The sequence below is a fragment of the Geotrypetes seraphini genome, chromosome 1, assembly GCF_902459505.1.
Source record: "Geotrypetes seraphini chromosome 1, aGeoSer1.1, whole genome shotgun sequence".
Lineage (NCBI taxonomy): Eukaryota > Metazoa > Chordata > Amphibia > Gymnophiona > Dermophiidae > Geotrypetes > Geotrypetes seraphini.
In genome coordinates, this window is record NC_047084.1 from 384,508,198 (window position 1) to 384,530,681 (window position 22,484).

Consider the following 22,484-nt stretch of genomic DNA (forward strand, 5'->3'; position numbering starts at 1 on the left):
ATGAGGAATGTTGACATTTCCTATGTTATTTCATATGAATACACATTTCTAATTAGGAACATAAGAATTGCCATACTGAGATAGACCAAAGGTCCATCAAGCCCAGTATCCTGTTTCCAACAGTGGCCAACCCAGGTCCCAAGTACCTAGCTAGATCCCAAGTAATAAAACAGATTTTGTGCTGCTTATCCTAGGAATAAGCTGTGGATTTCCCCAAGCCATCTCAGTAATGGCATATAGACTTCTCTTTTAGGAAATTATGTATGTGTGAATTCCTTTTCCGGTACAATAGGTGTGTCATTCTGGACAAGCAGGTATTCTTCCCGAGGCTGCGAGCCATATGCAGAAGGAATCCACTGCAGATTTTTTTCTGTGATCCTTCTTCACTGGGAGCTCTACTTCCTCTTGCAGTTTTTCCCTTCTGTATGCAAGCCAAAAGAAGTGTTTCTGTTCTACTCTCCCTTTTTCTTATTTTATTCAGTGTTTTTGATTTTTATTTTAGTGTTTTCAGTTCTCGGAGCTATCAACCTTAGTATAGCTCTGCCTGGGTAGAGTAAAAGCAGACTGCGATCTGCAGTAGAGAATGACACGGGGAAAAAATTTGTCCCCGTCTCTACCCCATCCCCATGAGCTTGATCCCCATCTCTGCCCCGTTCCTATGAGCTCTGTCCCCGCCCCCGCAAACTGTCTGATCCCATCTGTACAAGCCTAAATTAGTTATGATTTTATATTGAACTTATTAAAGTATAAAAAGAAACAATATTCTGTACAATTGTCATTTTATAAACAGAAATAATACAGAGCAAGGATCAACAAAACCCCTGTCTCCCCTTCCCTTCACATATATCCCCTCCACTATCGAGAAAACTGAATAAGCCAAATTATTACAGAATGCTACACAGAAATATAATTCTAACAGAATACTGCAGTCACACATGTCAGGATTAGTGTTAGGAGAGTGCAACTAGGGCAACTGCCCCCTGATCAGAGAGAGCCCTAAGGTAGCTGGAAGCTAAAGAAGCATGACCTGAGCTTTGCAGTCCCCAGTTATATCCAACACAGCTCTAGCTCTATATTCTTTTTTAAAATTCTTTATTGATTTTATTAAACATATTAAAAGTGCAACAGAAATACATTCAAGAATTCAAAACAATAGCACTTACATACTTGCCAATTGCTTAAATCCCATTATCTATCCCCCTTCCCTTTCCCTCCCCCCTTCCTGGATGCATGGAGCTAAAATCAACTCTGGAAGTAATATTAATCATTAAGATATTTAACAAATGATTTCAATGGACTCCAAATTTCCTAGACTGCCCCGATTGGTCTGCTAACAATTTTTCATAACGATAATACAAACAAAGTATTTCCCACCAAAAAGTAAAATTCAGCCTATCCCAATTGAAATTGGTGATTAATTGTATGGCCACCCCAGTCATTATCAGAAGAAGTCTATCTTTGTTTTTGTCAATTGGACTCTTGGATTGTAACAATGTCCCACATAAGATCACCTCATATGTCAGCGGGATATCAACACCCAAGACAAAATTAATTTTGCCCCAAATAGTTTTCCAAAAAGTAAATATTAATGGATAGTAATATAAAAGATGATCCAGTGTTCCCACTTCAGGATGGCAGTGCCAGCACCTATTTGATTTGGTGTTATCTAATTTTTGTAATCTGACTGGTGTCCAAAATCATCTATATAATAGAAAAAACAAAGTTTGTCTCATAGATGCTGACGCAGTGCAACACAGCCGTTGAGTCTAAACCCTTGGCCACTTGATTTTGGTTTCCTTGAAAGAAATTCATATGTGATTTTATACAATTGGGAGGCTTGGTGACCATGAGCCTCCACTTGGAAACATATGGCCGGCAAGCTAAGTTGATTTACTAAAACACGCCATGCAGGAAACCCTTTCTGAATGGCCTGCCTTAACTGTATCCATTTATATCCTTGAGATTTCAAAATTCCAAACGATTGTTGTAATTGCAAAAAAGAAGCCATTTTATCATCCATAATAACATCATTTAATGTTCGAATGCCTGCCTTTAATCAATGCTTCCATAGGATTTTAGAATTGCCTACTAATATCTTGGAATTCAACCATAGGGACTGACCGGTGGTTTTATAAGAACACTAGTGTTTAAGCCCGTTACATTAACGGGTGCTAGAATATATGGCTGTCTGTCTTTCTTTCTTTATGTCTCTCTCCCTGCTCCTGTTTCTTTCTTCCTTTCTTTCTGTCTTTCTCCCTCCTGCAATTTTTTTCTCTCTCTCCCTGGCACCCTTTGCCTGTCTGTCTTTATTTCTGTGTCTCTCTGGTCCCCTGTCTGTCTTTATTTCTGTCTGTCTCTCTCCCTAGCCTCCTTTGTCTATCTGTATTTCTTTCTGTGTCTCCCCCCCCCCCCACTTTCCTTTGCAGAAGCAGCAGTACTATTTCCCTTCCCCTCCAGATCCCTGTGAAGTAGTAGCAGCATTTCCCCCCACCCACCCCCCATTCCCTTCTCTCCCCCCCCCCACTTTCCTTTGCAGAAGCAGCAGCGGTATTTCTCTTTCCCTCCAGGTCCTTGCTGAAGCAGTAGCAGCATTTTCCCCCACCCCCCATTCCCTTCTCTCCCCCCCACTTTATTTTGCAGAAGCAGCTGTGATATTTCCCTTCCCCTCCAGATCTCTGAGAAGTAGTAGCAGCATTTCCCCCCCCCCACCCCCCATTCCCTTCTCTCCCCCCCCACTTTCCTTTGCAGAAGCAGCAGTGCTATTTCCCTTCCCCTCCAGATCCCTGTGAAGTAGTAGCAGCATTTCCCCCCACCCACCCCCCCATTCCCTTCTCTCCCCCCCCACTTTCCTTTGCAGAAGCAGCAGCGGTATTTCTCTTTCCCTCCAGGTCCTTGCTGAAGCAGTAGCAGCATTTTCCCCCACCCCCCATTCCCTTCTCTCCCCCCCCCCACTTTATTTTGCAGAAGCAGCTGTGATATTTCCCTTCCCCTCCAGATCCCTGTGAAGTAGTAGCAGCATTTTCCCCCACCCACCCCCCATTCCCTTCTCTCCCCTACCACCACTTTCCTTTGCAGAAGCAGCAGCGGTTTTCCCTTCCCCTCCAGGTCCCTGCTGAGTAGTAGAAACATTTTCCCCCACCCCCCATTCCCTTCTTACCTTGAGCTGCCCTGCTCCGTTCGGCCCCTCCCCCTTCCCTTCCCGTGTGCTGGCCTGCTGCGGCTGAAGGTATTTTTCGGCGACTCCTCCTGTTAAACTCCCCCCCCTCCTCCCGCAACCGCTCCTGTTCAAAGCGGCCTGCTGAGGTTCGCGGCCGCTGTAACGAACCTCGCAGGCCGCTCTCCAACTCGGTAGCATGTTCCCTCTGACGCGATTGCGTCAGAGGGAACGTGCTACCATGTGGAGAGCGGCCTGCGAGGTTCGTTACAGCGGCCGCGAACCTCAGCAGGCCGCTTTGAACAGGAGCGGTAGCGGCTGTTGCAGGAGGATTGGGGGGGGGGAATTCGTGAGCGGCGGCAGGACCATGAGGCGGGATTGAGTTTTTCGGCTTCCCCTATCTGGGGAAACCGCCGTGCCGAACTGAGCTGCGCGTGGGGCCGTAGTAAGCGCGGGGCATGCTGCAGTCTTGGCGGCCACGGACATACGGATCATGGAAGCACGCTGATAAGACTGCGCATGCGCCGCCTACGGTTTTATTATATAGATAAGAAGTTGCCTCCGCTGGGTCAGACGAGGGGTCCATCGCGCCCAGCAGTCCGCTCCCGCGGCGGCCCATCAGGTCCATGACCTGTAAGTGATCATTTGTCTAAAACCTTTCAATCCTCATTATTTTTCTATCTATACTCTTTCATGATCCTATCTCTACCTCTATCTATATCCCTCAATCCCCGTATCCTTCAGGAACTTGTCCAATCCCTCTTTGAATCCCCTTAATGTACTCTGTTCTATCACATCCTCCATATGTCGGAAGCGCATTCCAGGTGTCCACCACCCTTTGAGTGAAGAAAAATTTCCTAACATTGGTTCTAAACCTGTCCCCTTTCAATTTCTCCGAGTGCCCACTTGTTCTTTTGGTTCCCAATAGGTTGAAGAATCTGTCCCTTTTCACCTTCTCTATGCCCTTCATGATCTTGTAAGTCTCTATCATGTCTCCTCTGAGTCTCCGTTTCTCCAGGGTGAAGAACCCCAGCCTTTCTAGCCTCTCTGCGTATGAAAGGTTTTCCATACTTTTTATCATTCTTGTCGCTCTTCTCTGAACCCTCTCAATATTTCCATGTCCTTCTTTAGATACGGGGACCAATATTGGACACAGTATTCCAGATGCGGTCGCACCATCGCGCGATACAGCGGCATGATGACTTCCTTTGTTCTGGTTGTAATACCCTTCTTAATAATACCCAACATTCTGTTTGCCTTCTTTGAGGCTGCTGCGCATTGTGCCGTTGACTTCATTGTTGTGTCCACCAGCACACCCAAGTCTTTTTCAAGGTTACTTCCCTCTAATACTAATCCCCCCATTTGGTAGCTGAACATCGGGTTCTTTTTCCCTATATGTTTCGGGACTGGAATTAAATGATCAATAAATTTTAGCGTTTTCCATGTTGACTGAAAAATCATATTGTTGTTTTAGAGTCTGGGAAGCTTGATACTCAACACGTAGTTGAGAGGAAGTGGGCCATAAGATGACTTTCCAGAATCAACCAATCCGGCAGATGTTCCATAAGTTCAGGAAGGATCCAATACATACCCTGACGCAAAAAAAAAGCTTGATGATATCTATAAAAATTTGGAAAATTTACCACTCCCAATGATTTAGATTTATGTAATGATATTAAGGCTATTCTAGGATTTTTTTACCAAGCCAAAGAAATTTTAAAAGAATCCCATTGAGTTATTTTTTATAAAAAGATGATTGGAAATAAATTGGTAACATACTCATTTGGTAACAAATTAAAGGGGAAATCATCATTTTGAAGTTTGGACTCTCCCCCCACCAAGAAAGATGTAATGGATTTCATTGCTCACTCATTTCTTTGATCTTCAATCATAAAGATCTTTCATTTACCATCATTGTATCTTCCAGTGTCTTTTGAATCAAGGAAAAGAGTCAAATAATCCCTTTATATAATGAACATTCAATGGAAGCACCTCTGATTTATTCCAATTTATCTTATATCCAGAAAATTTTCCAAAACACTCTCAGTTGTAACAAATGAGGGATAGTTACTTCAGGATTTATCAAATGAAGCAAGATATCATCTGCATAAGCTGAAACTTTATAGACTTGACCTGCATATGAAATTCCCTGTATCTCCTCTGCCTGCTGAATAGCTAATAACAAGGGTTCCAAAACAATATCAAAAAGCAAAGGAGACAAAGGACATTCTTGTTGAACACCCCTCCTTAAACAAAATCTCTCTGAAAACGTATTATTAATATAAATTCTAGCTGAAGGGGAGCTATACAAGGTTTGAATCATTTGAATGAATCCATGACCTATCCCAAATCACTCCATTGTTTGGTACATGAAAGGCCTTCTCTGCATCCAAGGATACAGAAAAGGCCGGATCATTTATTGTTTTTGCCAAATTGAGCATATGAAGTACCAATCTAGTATTATTTGCAGAATATCTTCGAGCAACAAAATCCGTTTGGTGCATTCCAATAATATAAGGGAGAGCCTTAGCCAGCCTCAGGGCCAATAACTTAGACAAAATTTTCCCATCCACATTAAGTAAAGAGATTGGCCTGTAATTCACCACCAACATAGGATCTTTGTTTGGCTTTGGTAAAACAATTGTAAGAGCCTCAGCCATTGTACCTAATATTTGACCTTTCACCAATTGTAATTGATATCATTTGAAAAGATGAGGCAACAACAACTTTTGAAAAGATTTAAAGAACTCCACTGTAAATCCATCATTGCCTGGGGCGGATCCTACTCTAAGAGACTTCAATGCTGTTTGGAGTTCCGAAAAAGATATAGGCACATCAAGAGATTCTTTTATATGCGATAGAATTTTAGGCCCCAGGATAGACCGCAATAAGTCTTCTCCTTCATTCCCATTATTTGAATGTAGCTCAGAAAAGTATAATGTTTTATAATAACCCAGAAATTGGGTTAAAATATCAGATGAATGGGCAAAAATCTTACCCGTATCATTTTTAATGGTCGCAAGCTTTATTCTCCGCTGTTTAGCTTTGAGATAATTTGCTTTATTCAAATTTCCATAATACACTGCTTGCTGAATAAAAAATTGTTTCCTAGCCAATTGTGAGCTTATGTCATTGTATTTGTACTTAGCCATCATCAAGGCATTTAAAATTACTTGATCCCATTTTTAAGCCAATTTTTATTCTAAATCAGAAATAATTTTTTCCAAATTGGAAAACTCCATTATCCCAGGACAAGCAGGCAGGTATTCTCACTAGTGGGTGATGTCATCCGACAGAGCCCCGATACGGACGTCTCACAAGCATGTCTTGCTTGAAGAAACTTAGAAGTTTCAAGATGCCCGCACCGCGCATGCGCCAGTGCCTTCCCGCCCGATGGTCCGGGCGTGTCTCCTCAGTTCTTTTTCTTCCGCGGAGCTGAGAAGTCTGTCTTCAATTTTGCGCCCATTGAATCTCTTTTTGTCTTCTGTTTTTGCTGTGGGTTGAGTTCTTTGGCTCTCCTGTGCATTTGTTTCTTTCTTTGATTTCTTTTTACTTAAAAAAAAAATAAAAAAAATTTTTCTTCCGACACCGGGTCGGCCGCGTGGCTGGGGCCCCACGCCTTCGACCTTGCGGCGGAGCTTTTCCGGCCTAAGTCCCGGCCGATCACCGGTTTTAAAAAATGTAGCAAGTGCCAGCGCGCGATTTCGCTCACGAACCCTCATCGACGCTGCTTACAGTGTCTGGGACCGGATCACTTTCCGAAATCGTGCCGGCCTTGCTCCACATTAACAGCGAGAGCATTTAAGCGCCGCTGTCTGCTGTGGGAGTCCATGTTCAAGATGGAAGCTTCGTTGGATCCGTCAGCTTCGACATCGACATCGACTGGTGCTTCGACTACATCGGCGAAGCCCTCTGCCTCCCCGGCTGCTTCGGGCCTTCTGAAGCCGGCATCATTCACGCCGGTTTCGGCCTCGACTTCTCCTCGGAGCAGGTATCGGCCCCTACAGTTTCACCGGTGGTGCTTAAAGTGCCGAAGGCTGGCAAGCAGAAGCACGTGGCACCGAAAGAGCGCTGAGACCGTGCGGAAGGGCCCCCTTTTGGTGCGGATCCCTCCATATCGGCTTCGTTGCGGTCCATACTGGAGGTTCAGTTTGTGGAACTCATGACCACCATGGGACCCCGGCTGATTGCCTCGATCCAGGGTGACCTCCCTGTTCCGGTTCCGAGGGGCGGACCGCCCCCTCCTCCGCCGCGCCGCATGACCTCGTTGCTCGGCGAGGAGGAGCGGCGAGCGGTGTCCGGGTCCTCGAGGCGGTCCTCGGTTGGTACTATGCCTCCTTTGGAACCGATTCCCTCGAGGAAGGCCTCCCTTAGTGATATGCCTCCCTTGGAGCCTATACCCTCGAGGAAAGCTTCGTTTAGTGATTTGCCTCCATTGGAACCTGTGACCCCGCCCCATGACGCTGTGTGGCGTCCACCTTCGAGGCCTCACAGTCCGGGGCATAGCAGAAAGCAGGACGAGTTCTTCCGGACCCCCTATCAAGCATGGGTGGCATCGGGGGAGGCACCAACTCTTCCGCCTCTTCGTTCGACGACCTCGAGTCCGATCTGCTCCTTGGAGGCTTCTGATCCGGTTTCTCACAGACGGGCTCGATCCCCTTCCAGGCATCGTGAGGGGCATCGATCCAGACACTCCTCGAGGCATTCCTCTCGACACTCGACCGTCTCGCCTCAGAAGAAATTGCCTCGGTTGGGATATGCTGCTTCGGCTGGGTCTCCTCCTCCGGGCCCGGAGTTCGAGGACCCCGAGGTTTTCTACTCACCCTGTTGCTCACAGGCCTCTATGGAGCCCGAAGCCTCATCTTCTTCTAGCCCTTCTCGTAAACCGGCGACGGCGGACCAACTGTCTTTTTCCTCATTTCTCAGACAGATGGCAGATGACATGGACATTACTCTCGATGCTGGGTCTCGATACTCCAAGGAGTACCTTGACACCATGCACTTGCCTCGTCCTCCAGCCGAGTCCTTGTGCCTCCCTCTGCACAAGCTCCTCGACCAGACCTTCATGAGGTGCTTTGAGTCTCCTTACTCTATCCCTGCGGTCCCTGGAAAACTGGATGCTCGGTACCGCACGGTGCATCATAAGGGCTTCGAGGGTCCTCAGCTTTCTCACCAGTCCCTCCTGGTCGAATCCTCGCTCAAGCGGTCTCATCCTGGCCAGGTCTATGCTTCAGTGCCTCCGGGACGCGAGGGCAGAACCATGGATAAGTTTGGTCGACGCATCTATCAGAATTCGATGATGACATCCCGAGTCCTGAATTACAATTTCCACTTCGCCGCCTACTTGGAATTTTTTCTGCCTGTGCTTCGGAAATTCACACCATATATCGAGTCCCAGGCTCGGTTTGAGTTTGAGGAAGTAGTTGCTTCGCTGTCCCAGCTTCGTCTTCAGTTGATGCAATCTGCCTATGATGCTTTCGAGCTCTCGGCCCGAGCAGCGGCCTGTTCTGTGGCGATGCGCCGGTTGGCCTGGTTGCGGACCATTGACATGGATCCGAACCTTCAGGACCGCCTGGCAAACGTCCCGTGTGCTGGGGCGGATCTTTTTGACGAATCCATCGAGACAGTCACGAAGAAATTGTCCGATCCTGAAAAGTCCTTTCAGTCCATTCTTAGGCCGAAGCCTAAGCCTCAACAGTCTCGACCCTCTCGTCCACCATTGATTTATCAGCGGCGTTATCAATCGAGGCAAGCTCCGCCTGCGAGGCAACCGGCGAAGCGACAGCCTCCTCAGAAGGGTCAGCAAAAGTCTCAGTCGCCTGCTGTCCCTAAGGCCACTCAGCCTTTTTGACTGTTTCATCGAGAGCATAACCAACCTCGTTCTGCCTCCCCCTGTTTTTCCCATCGGAGGGCGCCTCCATCATTTTTATCATCGCTGGGAGGCCATAACCTCCGACCTCTGGGTCCTTACTATCGTCAGGGAGGGATACTCTCTTCATTTCCATCGGGTCCCTCCAGACCACCCTCCAAGAGAGTATCCTTCCAACTTGACACAGGCCGCCCTTCTTCTTCAGGAAGCTCAGGCTTTGCTCCGGCTTCGTGCCGTAGAGTCAGTCCCGTCGGACCAACAGAACCAGGGGTTTTACTCCCGGTACTTCCTTGTTCCGAAGAAGACGGGCGACCTGCGACCCATTTTGGACCTCAGGGTTCTCAACAAATTCCTAGTCAAAGAGAGGTTTCGCATGCTGACCCTTGCTTCTCTCTACCCCCTCCTCGAGCAGAATGACTGGTTATGCTCTCTGGATCTCAAGGAGGCCTACACTCACATTCCCATTCATCCGGCCTCTCGCAAGTTCCTCAGATTTCGGGTGGGACATCTGCATCTGCAGTATCGAGTGCTTCCTTTCGGCCTGACCTCGTCTCCCAGAGTATTTACGAAGTGTCTGGTAGTGGTGGCCGCTGCACTCCGGAACCAGGGTCTTCAGGTATTTCCCTACCTCGACGACTGGCTGATCAAGGCTCCCTCGGCCTCGGGGGTCATCTCGGCGACCCTGTCCACGATTCTGTTCCTGCAGAGCTTGGGATTCGAGATCAACTTCCCCAAATCTCATCTACAGCCTACACAGTCGCTCCCCTTCATCGGGGCGGTTCTGGATACCGTTCGCCTCAGAGCATTCCTTCCCCCTCAGCGCTTGGATGCTCTTCTTCATCTCTGCCAGTCTGTGTCTTCTCGCCAGTCCATCTCAGCGAGACTCCTGGGCCACATGGCCTCTACAGTTCATGTGACGCCGTTCGCCAGACTCCATCTCAAAATTCCTCAGTGGACCCTGGCATCTCAATGGACTCAGGTGTCAGATCCATTGTCTCGACACATCCTCGTCACCCCTGCTCTTCGGCAGTCTCTACTTTGGTGGATGACCTCTTCGAATCTATCCAGAGGTTTGCTGTTTCACACTCCGCCCCACCAGAAGGTTCTCACGACCGATTCCTCGACCTATGCCTGGGGGGCTCATCTGGATGGTCTTCGCACTCAGGGATTCTGGACCAGTGCGGACCGACTCCATCAAATCAATCTTCTGGAACTCAGGGCCATCTTCAATGCTCTTCAAGCGTTTCAACATCTGCTTCACGACATGGTGGTCCTCATTCGCACAGACAATCAAGCCGCCATGTATTATGTCAACAAGCAGGGGGGCACGGGCTCCGCCTCCCTCTGCCAGGAAGCTCTCAAAGTCTGGGATTGGGCGGTTCGCCACAATGCCTTCCTCAAGGCTGTCTACATTCAGGGGAAGAACAATGTCTTGGCAGACAACTTGAGTCGTCTATTCCAGCCTCACGAATGGACTCTCCATTCCAACCCCATTCATCAGATCTTTGCACAGTGGGGGATGCCTCAGATAGACCTCTTTGCGGCTCCCCACAACTTCAAGCTGCCTCAGTTTTGCTCCAGGATCTACACTCATCGCCTCGAGGCGGATGCCTTTCTGCTGGATTGGGGGAATCGCTTTCTGTATGCGTTTCCTCCATTTCCTCTCATTCAAAAGACTCTGGTCAAGCTGAAGTCCGACCATGCCACCATGATTCTGATAGCTCCTCGGTGGCCCAGACAACCTTGGTTCTCCCTACTACTTCAACTCAGCAGCAGGGAGCCGGTCCTTCTTCCAGTGTTTCCTTCACTACTTACTCAACATCAGGGATCTCTGCTTCATCCCAACCTGCAGTCTCTCCACCTGACAGCTTGGTTCCTCTCAACATAACCCCTCACCAGTTTTCCCAGGCGGTGAGGGATGTCTTGGAGGCTTCCAGGAAGCCTGCTACTCCCAAAAATGGACTAGATTTTCTTCCTGGTGTGTTTCCAACTCTACGGAGCCTCGGCGAGCCTCTCTATCCTCTGTGTTGGACTATCTTCTACACCTCTCTCAGTCTGGTCTCAAGTCAACCTCTATACGGGTCCACCTGAGTGCGATTGCGGCTTTCCATCAGCCTCTGAAGGGGAAACCTCTCTCTGCGCATCCTGTGGTTTCCAGATTTATGAAATGACTTTTTCATGTCAATCCTCCTCTCAAACCGCCTCCAGTGGTTTGGGATCTCAATGTTGTCCTTTCTCGACTTATGAAACCTCCTTTTGAGCCTCTCAACAAGGCTCCCCTCAAGTTTCTCACTTGGAAAGTGGTTTTCCTCGTGGCCCTCACCTCTGCTCGCAGGGTCAGTGAGCTTCAGGCCTTGGTGGCGGACCCGCCTTTCACAGTCTTCCATCATGACAAGGTGGTCCTCCGCACTCATCCTAAATTCCTGCCTAAAGTGGTTTCTGAATTTCATCTCAACCAATCCATTGTACTTCCAGTGTTTTTCCCAAAGCCTCATTCTCATCCTGGAGAATCAGCTCTTCACACTCTGGACTGTAAGCGTGCTTTGGCTTTCTACTTGGATCGCACCAAACCACACAGAACTGCTCCTCAACTATTCGTCTCCTTTGATCCAAACAAGTTGGGATGCCCTGTCTCAAAGCGCACCATCTTCAACTGGTTAGCGGCTTGTATCTCTTTCTGCTATGCCCAGGCTGGATTACTCCTTCCCTGTAAGGTCACAGCCCATAGGGTCAGAGCAATGGCAGCCTCTGTAGCCTTCCTCAGATCGACACCAATTGAGGAGATTTGTAAGGCTGCCACTTGGTCCTCGGTTCATACATTCACCTCTCATTATTGTCTGGATACTTTCTCCAGAAGGGATGGACAGTTTGGCCAAACAGTGTTACAAAATTTATTCTCCTAGGTTGCCAACTCTCCCACCATCCCATTGAGGTTAGCTTGGAGGTCACCCACTAGTGAGAATACCTGCCTGCTTGTCCTGGGATAAAGCAATGTTACTTACCGTAACAGTTGTTATCCAGGGACAGCAGGCAGCTATTCTCACGTCCCACCCACCTCCCCTGGGTTGGCTTCTCTGACTAGCTACCTGAACTGAGGAGACACGCCCGGACCATCGGGCGGGAAGGCACTGGCGCATGCGCGGTGCGGGCATCTCGAAACTTCTAAGTTTCTTCAAGCAAGACATGCTTGTGAGACGTCCGTATTGGGGCTCTGTCGGATGACATCACCCACTAGTGAGAATAGCTGCCTGCTGTCCCTGGATAACAACTGTTACGGTAAGTAACATTGCTTTCTAAGCAATTTCCTAACATGAGCCGAATAGGATATAATCTGCCCTCTTAAAGTTGCCTTAAAGGCATCCCATACAGTTTCCAAAGATATCTCATCTGTGGTGTTTAATTGGAAAAACTCATTCATGTTTATCTGAATTTCCTCAAGAAACTTTGAGTCAGCAAGCAGTTTATTATTAAACCTCCAAATAGGTCTCTGAGAATCTTCTTTATCAAATTGATACTCAATCCAAATACCAGCATGATCCATGATTATAATAGGATCTATATTAGCTTTTAAAACCTGATGAATTAAATGATTTGATATTAAAAAATAATCAATTTTGGAAAATGATTTATGAACTTGGGAGCAAAATGTGAGTTCCCGAGCATTAGAATTAAAAATCCACCATATATCTTTTAAACCACAATTATTCATAAGATTATCTAAACCTAAAGATTTAAATTGTCTACTGGGTTGTTTATCTATAACTGGATCCACTACAGCATTGAATTCCCCAGCTACAATCAAATTTGGTGTAGCGAGTGAACGGATTACCTGTTAGAGTTTCCTAAAGAATTCCATCTGATTCATATTAGGTGTGTAAATATTGAAAAGCGCCAGAATATCATTTCCAGAAGTCATTTTAATACAGAGCCATCTACCCATTGGATCAGCATGAAAGTCATCAAAATTAGCAGATACCGTCTTACTAACCAGGATTGCCACACCTGCTTTTTTCCCCAATTGCTGGAGCAAAAAAACAATGTTTTATCCAGCCACCTTCTAGCTTAGCCGATTCTATTGCTGACAAATGGGTCTCTTGTATAAAATATATGTCAGCTTGTTGTTTTTTCAAAAAGGTAAGTATCTTTTTGGTTCCTGAATGATTGTAATGACAGATGCCATTGCAGCCGTTGTACGATTCAGGGATGTTGGATGCCCTCTCAGAGGAAGTGGTCGATCAACAGGCTAGAACTGCATGCCTTTCAGTTGGCTCTGGTGAAATTGTAGAAGACTATCAAAGTTCAAGCAGAGTCTTCTCCAACAATGCTACTGTGGTGGCATATGTCAGTTGCCAGGGGGAGGCACCAAGAGTGCATCGCTGTGTCTAGAAGCCTGCAGGCTCTTCCACTAGGCCAGAGACAGCAGGCAGATATTCTCACATCCCACCCACCTCCCCGGGTTGGCTTCTTAGCTGGCTTATCTTAACTGAGGGACCGCGCACCCTATGTCGGGCGGGAAGGCACTTGCACATGTGCGGTTCGGGCTATCACGATCTTTCTAAAGACTTAAAGTGGCGATGCACTTATAAAGTGTTCCGTACCGGGGCTCCATCGGTGACATCACCCATTCGTGAGAATATCTGCCTGCTGTCCCTGGATAACACCTGTGCACTCACCCAAATTCTGTATATGGTACATAGGGCTATATTCACTAAGCAAACTGATCGTGTACTGATCAGTTTGCGACCCGATTTTACTCCGGCCCGATTCACTTACCTCTCAGCCGATCTGATTCCAATCTGTGAATGCAAATGAGGGGAACGACATGCAAATCAGGCAGGGATGTGATTCACAAAGCAAATTTCGCAATCCGACTGGGCTGGCCGATCAACCCAAGAAGCAACTGCTGGGGACCAGTTGCAAATGCCCTTTCCGACTCTCCAGCTCCATTGCTGCCCTGTTCTCTGCATGCCCTGCTCTCTGCTGCCCCAAATCTGTCCTGGGCTTGCTGGGCTACTAAAAGTAAAGTAAAAGTTAAAAAATAAAAAAATTGCGGCAAAGATGGGTCTTAGACACATATGCAGACCATCTACAGATGGTCTGCGCATGCGTCAGGATCGCACACTAGCGATCCGTGTCAGTGGATGGGGGTGTTCCTCCGATCGCCCCCATTAGAATATTGCTGGTTTGTGAATCCATTGGACCTGCTCGGTTTGGACACAGATTGGTCAAGATCGGGCAGGTTAGTGAATCTAGCACATCGGTATGCAGAGTCAATGTGCACACACAACTTGATAATTGGCCTAACTGGAACTGCTAATTGGCAATTAACACCTCATAATTTGTTAATTGATACTAATTAAAAGTTGCATGCACAACTTGGAAAGTGTGATTCTTTAAAAAGTATGCACCTGTTGCAGCACATGACTTTGAAAAGGGAGCGTGGCCAGAGAAAGACTATGGTCAGTCCTAAAAATTGTGCTCATTGTTATAGATCATGTCCAATCTGCTCAAAGCTTAGGCACAGGTTTTTAGGCCTGGTTTTAGCTGTCCTAAATGGGTTTAGCAGTCCTAAATGGGTGATGCACACAGGTTACGTGCCATTCTAGTTGGCACCAATTTTTTAGGCACTTTATATAATTTTTTAGGCACTTTATATATGTGACCTTGAAGAATGTATATTTGGAATAGTCTTGGGATTGATTTTGTGACACCATTCATATGTTTTAACTTGATGTTAAATGGTTTATTTTCTAGTGCAGATTTTCTGATAGTAGATGCCATCCATAAAAACATCTTTAGAATCCCAATCTGTCCTTCCTATGGAAAGGTGCTTTTTGTGATTCAATGGATTTTCATTTGAAAAACATCTATTAATAAAGAATTGAAACTGAAAAGGATTTTTCCCCAGTAGTTGAATTTTATTTAGTGTACTGAAATGCCAGAGCATAACAACTTGTAATCTGTCTTTTAGTAGCAAAGTACAAATATTAGTCTAGTATGAACATCTACTATAGTATACAAGTATGTCATTAAAACAAATGTATAGATTTTACCTTTATTTGTGTTACCTCTTGGAACATCACATCAGAGATATAATAGTGTGCCATCACGAATACGCTGTGATGGAGAAGATAGTTGCTAAGGCTCAAGTCTTGGGACCTATCTACTGTGAGAGGCATAAAATGGAAGTATTTGTGAACATTGCCCCTGCCACCTTGAAAAGATAGAAATAATTTGTGAAGTTACCCAAAAGCTGAGATCTGTTGAACTTTTCCTGCTGGTCTGGTGTTTACCAGTGGTGGGACCATGAGGTCCTTGTCTGTAGGAGTAAGATGCTGGCATAATAAGTATCACAGCTCTGCTAGCAGCAGAAACTCTTGCATCTCGTGAATATCCAAAATGACGGTGGGAGAAGAATAATAGAAGGCGATTAGAACAGAATTTTTGGGAGCTCAGTTTAATTTTTGGGAGCTCAGTTGTGTCCATGGGCAGTGCAGTATATAAAGGTAAATCAACTGATCTTTGAAGTGTGCATTAGAGATGGAGCTGCCCTGTGGCCCAGAGGAAGTGACATTACCATGGGTTGAGTAAGTATTATTTAAGACATTTTCCAATTGTACATAGAGTATTAATTCCTAGGAATATTTAGCTTTTTGTAAACTGCTTTGAACTCTTCTGTGAGAATATGAAGGATATAAGCAACGCAATATAATGGACTGTTTTGCTTGGGTTGTTGGTTTGAAATGCTGAAAGATGAGCTGGTGGGTGTGGGTCTTGCCTCTGGGTAATGGTATTGCTGTATGTGCAGATTTCGTTTGGGGATCAGGGCGTGTGATGATAGGGAGCAAGGGATGGGGGAAGTAACTTATGGCGCACTTGGGTCTGTGTGGATGGGGTGTGCATGGATGAATGAAAGGAAAAGGAATGGGTAGTGGGAACGGGTGAGAAATATACAGTTGCTATGACTTTATCTTTAATTATTACCACCATTAAATTTCCATGTAAATGTCAACACATGTTTAAAAGGTAATTGTTACATTTTTCTGCATCCTACTTATCTGGATAATTTTCTTTCTGAAAAATCTGTTATTCAGCATACTTGAGTGAAATGGTGTGGTGGCCATGTTAGTCCACTTTCCAAGGTAATATAAAGAAATAAAACAAAAAACAGAAGAAATAAGTTAATACCTTTTTATTGGACTAACTCAATGCATTTTATGATGAACTTTCAAAGGTAACCTTTCTAAGATGGATGTATTTGCACAGATGTCTAAAGAGAAGAGCCATTTTCCAAACTGGCACATCCAACTTATAAATGTTAAAAAAAAAAAATCAAGACATCTGTCTGGTATTACTTTGAGAGAAATGGCTGCACAGACATCCCTGCAGATCAGAGGGGCAGCTTAGTGGTCAGTACAGTGGACTTTAAACAATGGCGCCCAGATACAATTCCCTATATATTATGTTTAGGTACAGTAGGTAATTTGGGGGGTTTGAATTTCTGTCACAAATGCACTTGGTGAAGTCAGATGTGGATCTGGATCCTCTTGTTCACAGGCCACTCCTGTGAGCTACTTGCTGCTCTGTTGGTTATGTGCTCATCAACCCGAGATAATACTCATATTACAAGATTTCAAATCTATGGACAGTCTATATTTCTTATTGGATCTAAAATCCTTAAAGTTGCGATCAATCTGTTGTTGGACACTGTATTATAGGCATGTGTTGTAGACCCAACACAGTCTATGTTTCGGCACAAAGGCCTGTCTCAGGGGTACAGTTAATGTTTAAAGGAACAATTAATAATTAACGGTAAACAAGAAACAAATAAATGCTAACATCAAGACTTACAGAAAAAAGTAATAAATTAATGATGAGAATGATTAAGAGCTTAATAAAAATAAAATTAATATATCATCTACACGATATAAAACATATAATAAATTGAGAATTAAAATACTGAACACATACATAATATACCCTACAATCGCATTTAAAATGAGTATGAAGGAACAAATGATAAAATTTCATAATAGTGTGATATGAACCCATACCTAATTAATGTTTGCCAACACATGAAAATGAGTATAAAAAAGTGATATTTAAAATTGTACTGTAATATGAAGTAAAAGTAAAATATATGTGACATTTAAAGCTAATAAGTAATGTATTTGAGAAGTGAATATGAATTTTAATTAAAAGTGTATGCAATTCAAAACATACCCAGCAGATGGCAATCTTGTAGTATCAGCAAATAGACATTATATTACATTAGTGACTTTTATTCCACCATTAGCTTGCGGTTCAAGGTGGATTACAAAAGAGGTTATCTGGACATTTCCAGAAGAGTTAGAGTTGAGTGGGTTACTTTGGGGGATTGAAATGCTTCCTGCTTTGTCAATCGCTGAAAAAGAATTCCATAAAATCCAAAATTTCAGAGAAAAGTTATGTTATACCAAAACACTGAAGAACCAAAGCTTGAGAATAAAATTATAATATATTTGATAAACGGCCATGTAAGAATATTTATGGCTCCGTTCAAATTATATACTATGCAAAGGTTCGATCTCAATGTAGTGAATGTAGAAAGAGTTTTTGACCAGCGGGAAAATAGAAGAGTGCTGTATATCCAGATTCTTATGGCTCTATGCAAGAGTGTAAAAGCTACCAATCCAAAATCACGAGGTTCTATCTCAGTGTGATAAAATGCAAAAAAAGACCTACAAGATGTAAGAAGTGATGTGTGAAAAAGACCATAAGGTGTAAGTGAGAACTGAACATATCTAAAAGTAGGTGATGTGTGAAAAGGACTGAGAAGTGGTGGTAAGGTACCATGTATTCCACAGGGGAGTAGTAATAACATCTCCCCGGTACAAGAACCTTTTAGTTCAGCGCTTCTAAAAGTACAAAAAGAAACTTAAATGAGTGCATTCAATGTTAAAAAAATAAATAAAAAATTATAAATTCTGTTGAAAAGGACTCACCATTTAAAATAGACAATTAAATCTCGCACTTTCTAGCATTGGCGAAAAAACAAGTCACAATAAAGTGGAAGATATGAGCATACATAGAAGACATCATGATTCTATTTCTCTGTTTTTTCAAATTTACATCTGCTGTCTTTATATTTTGTACAATATTAGGGGACATGCGTCACTATTTCTGTAGTGTTGCATTGTATGCAGAGTCCAGCTTCTTGGTGGTTCAGTTTAACCTTTGTCTATGTATTTCTATTTTATCCCCCCTTTTACAAAACCTTAGAGCGTTTTTAGCACCGGCCATGGTAACAGTTTCGACGCTCAGAATTCTATGAGTGTCTGAGCTTTACCTCCGTGGCTAAAAACCACACTACAGTTTTGTAAAAGGGGGAGGGGTTAGTTTGTGATTCCATATTCCATATTAGGTGAAGGGATTTTCTGTGCTCTGTGTGTATGAAAGATTGGATTGACTGTGTATGAAAGATTAGGATTGACTGTGCAGAATTGATCTGTACTAATCTGGCTTGTTTAGTTTTACAATGGGAGTATTGATATTCTACTGCTCACTGAAGTATGTAAGATGCTGCCTTTCCTAGGTACACTCTTGTTGTGTGACGTGTGGATTGTTACTAACAGAAAGAATAGTATTTGATCAACTATCAGATTTTGTCGAATCAACTAATGCTTTACATCCAAATCAAACAGGGTTTAGGAAAAATCACTCTACAGACTGATCGGTCTGATCACAAATATACTTTATCACCTAGATCATCATAACTCTGTCATCCTCTGTTCTTTAGATTTGTCAGCAGCATTTGACACTATTGATCATGTTTTACTTCTTGATAGACTGACGTCCATAGGCATCTGTGACCAAATACTAGAATGGTTCAGCTCTTTTCTTTCCAATCGATCATCTAAAGTTAACTTTAATGACACTGTCTCCAAACCTTACACTCTTAACTATGGTATCCCTCAAAGATCCATCCTATCTCCATTTATTGTTCAACATCTTTCTGTCACCTCTGCTAAGTTTATGCCAGTCTATAGGCTTCACCACCTTTACACACACTGATGATATTCAACTTTCACACCCTCTAAATCCAGAAAATAAAGAGGAAATACTTGAGATTAATAAAAAGCTTGAGAGGGTTAAACATTGGCTAAATTCCAGCTTATTAGCTTTAAACATACAGAAAACCAAAAGCTTTACTTTTTCCATGGAAGAAAGGAATAAGCCTGAGTGTGCCCCTTTTAATCTGGATAATATTCACTTGGATTTGGTAACTTCATTCAAAATACTGGGAGTCGCCATTGATGATAAACTTTCTTATCACGAACACATAAGTAATAACGTCAAATCTTGTTTTTATAGGTTACAAATGATTCGCTCGATTTCTAAGTTTCTGGAGCCAAAATCGCTAAATATATTAATCAACTCTTTAATTATTGCAAAACTCGATTACTGTAACTCTTTACTAATAAGTATCACGCAAAAAGAAAAGAAGCGTCTTCAGATAATTCAGAATACTGCCGTTAAACTCATCCATAACGGTAAAAAATATGATCATGAAACACCTTTTCTTATTAAATCTCACTGGTTCCCAAGTAACCATCCTATTACTTTTAAAATTTTACTTTTAGTATTTAAAACCCTTTCCACTAATGAACCGCAATTCATTAATAAATTACATATCCTTTATAGCACTTCGTATTCTCTTCGGTCCACTAATCAAAAGCTTTTAGTATCCCATCTTTGAAAGTTATTGGAACTCGACAACATGATATGTTTTCAGTGATGGCTCCGCAACTTTGGAACACCTTGCCTCAGCATTTAAGAGAGGAAAATGATTTGACTCGTTTTAAAAGTAACTTAAAGAGTTTTCTTTTTAAAGATGCTTTTAATCTTTAAATTATGCCCAAATTTTATATTAGTTTTCTTCTTGGTTCTCACTCTTCCCTTCCTAATGTTCTTTCCATATATGGTTCTCCTTTGTACTTTAAAGCACTGAATTGTAGTTCTGCTCCTTTTTACCTTGTGTATTGATTGGACTGTAAGTCTATTTGTCTAACCCACTATTTTAAATTTTAAATGGTATGTCTAAATATATGCTTATATTTTTATTAACCCTTTCAGGACCATAAGGATCATAGGCCAATTTTTGTGGTTTTGACGACATTTTTATGGTAAAAAGGGCTTGCAGATGCCAAAAAATTGATTTTTTTTTGTGAAATATCATTATTTTTATTTAAAAAAAATCACACTTCTGGCTTATGGACAGTGTGGCAAGTGAATCTTCTCGTCAATCTAGCAACGACGCTAATGAATGAATGTCGGAACCAGTTTGTTTACATAAAGGCAGTATCATATGGAATCCGTACATATCAAATTTAGAACTGTAGACTATCCCAATCAAAATTTATAGGATTTTAAAGTTATGGGACAAATATGTCCCTTGGTCCTGAAAGGGTTAATGTTGTATCTCGCTTAGTAAAACTAAATAAGCGATTCATCAAACTAAAATAAAACTTGAAACTTACTAAAAATCATGTTTTTCATACAGATGGGTTGGGGGGTGTCAAAAAATGATGGGCCCTGGGTATCACATATGCTAGGTACGCCACTGCTACTATGGAAGTTTCAAGTTTATTAGGATTTTATATACCGCTTATCAAGGTTATCTAAGCGGTTTTACAATTAGGTACTCAAGCATTTCCCTATCTGTCCCAGTGGGCTCACAATCTATCTAACGTAAATGGGGCTATGGAGGATTAAGTGACTTGCCCAGGGTCACAAGGAGCAGCGTGGGGTTTGAACCCACAATCCCAGGGTGCTGAGGCTGTAGCTTCAACCACTGCACCACACACTCCTGGAATAAAGAAGGAATGGGCTTAGCCACAATGGTACAGGCACAATGGTACAATGGTACAGGCAGGGATGCCTGGAGATCAGGCATCTTGAGTCTGCAACAAAGACAGTGGAGAGCCCAGGAAGACCTGATGACTAAGGAGGTGATTTACAGGAACAGCATGAATGATCTAGAATCCAAAATGGAAGGCCGTTGGTGTGATAGGGCCCAAAGGCTGCAGTGCTTACTGTGCCCCACTCACATAAGTATGTGTTTAGAATGGAGGGTGAAAGTTGGTATGTGTGTGATGAGAGTCCAGGGACAGTCTCGGAGATTCCCTGGACAGGTGGATACACTGGAGGCAGGATTTTCAAAAGCCCACGTTAAAAAGCAATGGTCTGCTAACGCAGTTGTTTTAGATACCGAATCCAAGAACATAAGAATTGCCGCTGCTGGGTCAGACCAGTAGTCCATCATGCCCAGCAGTACGCTCACACAGCGGCCCTTTGGTCAAAGATTAAAAGCATCTTTAAAAAGAAAACTCTTTAAGTTACTTTTAAAACGAGTCAAATCATTTTCCTCTCTTAAATGCTGAGGCAAGGTGTTCCAAAGTTGCGGAGCCATCACTGAAAACATATCATGTCGTCGAGTTCCAATAACTTTCAAAGAGGGGACTACTATAAGCTTTTGATTAGTGAACTGGAGAGAACGCGAAGTGCTATAAGGGATAAGTAATTTATTAATGAACTGAGGTTCATTAGTGGAAAGAGTTTTAAATACCAAAAGCAAAATTTTAAAAGTAATACAAGACATTCTTAAAAAATCGTGCATGCAAATGAGGTTGGCAGACAGCAGCGAAGATTTACTAATTTGCATGTGCCCATGGCTGATGGGCACATGCACAGAAAAAAATGTTGTCAACGCTGCTGTAAAACCCAAAACAAAAACACAACAACAGCGAGAGAGATGCTCGCACTCTCCCACTGCACTACCGTGACCCGACCGACCCCCCCCCCCTGTAGTGGGAGAGATGCCCACACTCTGCCGCTGCACTAAAAACCTTACCGTGACTAACCCAACCCCCCTGTAGTGGGAGAGATGCCTACTCTCCACCGCTGGCAAGTACCCCCCCCCCCATAGCGGGAGAGATGCCTACTCTCTCCCGCTGGCAAGCTAAAAAAAATCCCTTTGCTCCCTGCGCCCCCCCCCCCACCTCAAAGTTGAAGAATGGGAAAGACACGGACTCACTCCTGCCAGCTGCCTGTGTTGTCTAAAAGGGAATTCCCCTCCCCAGTGCATCTTGGGATGCACTGGGGAGTGGCCTGAGGCTCTGATTGTCCCAGGTTGTATAAGACCCCTCCCATGGGATGATTGATTATGGCATAAATATGCCAGTATTAAAAGCTCTGTATTGTAACACCCTTACAGAAGTCCCTTGTAACTCTGTATTGATCCCATATATTTTAACACCTCTACAGAAGCTCATGTAAACTGCTCTGAATTGACTTCCCAGTCATTAGCAATGGTATAGAAGCTCTCAATAAACACAGACATATAGTTAGGACAGCAATAAGACTGTCCTAACGCTATGCACTGAATTAATCAGGCACTGGTCTAAATATTGGCAGTGCCCA

General features: G+C 43.8%; 1 protein-coding gene across 1 annotated transcript in view; it reads left to right on the forward strand.

Annotated features, from left to right (window-relative positions):
- Positions 1 to 22,484, forward strand: part of TRMT10B (tRNA methyltransferase 10B) — a 120,058-nt gene that overhangs the window by 80,882 nt on the left and 16,692 nt on the right. The gene's annotated exons all lie outside the window — the stretch shown is intronic.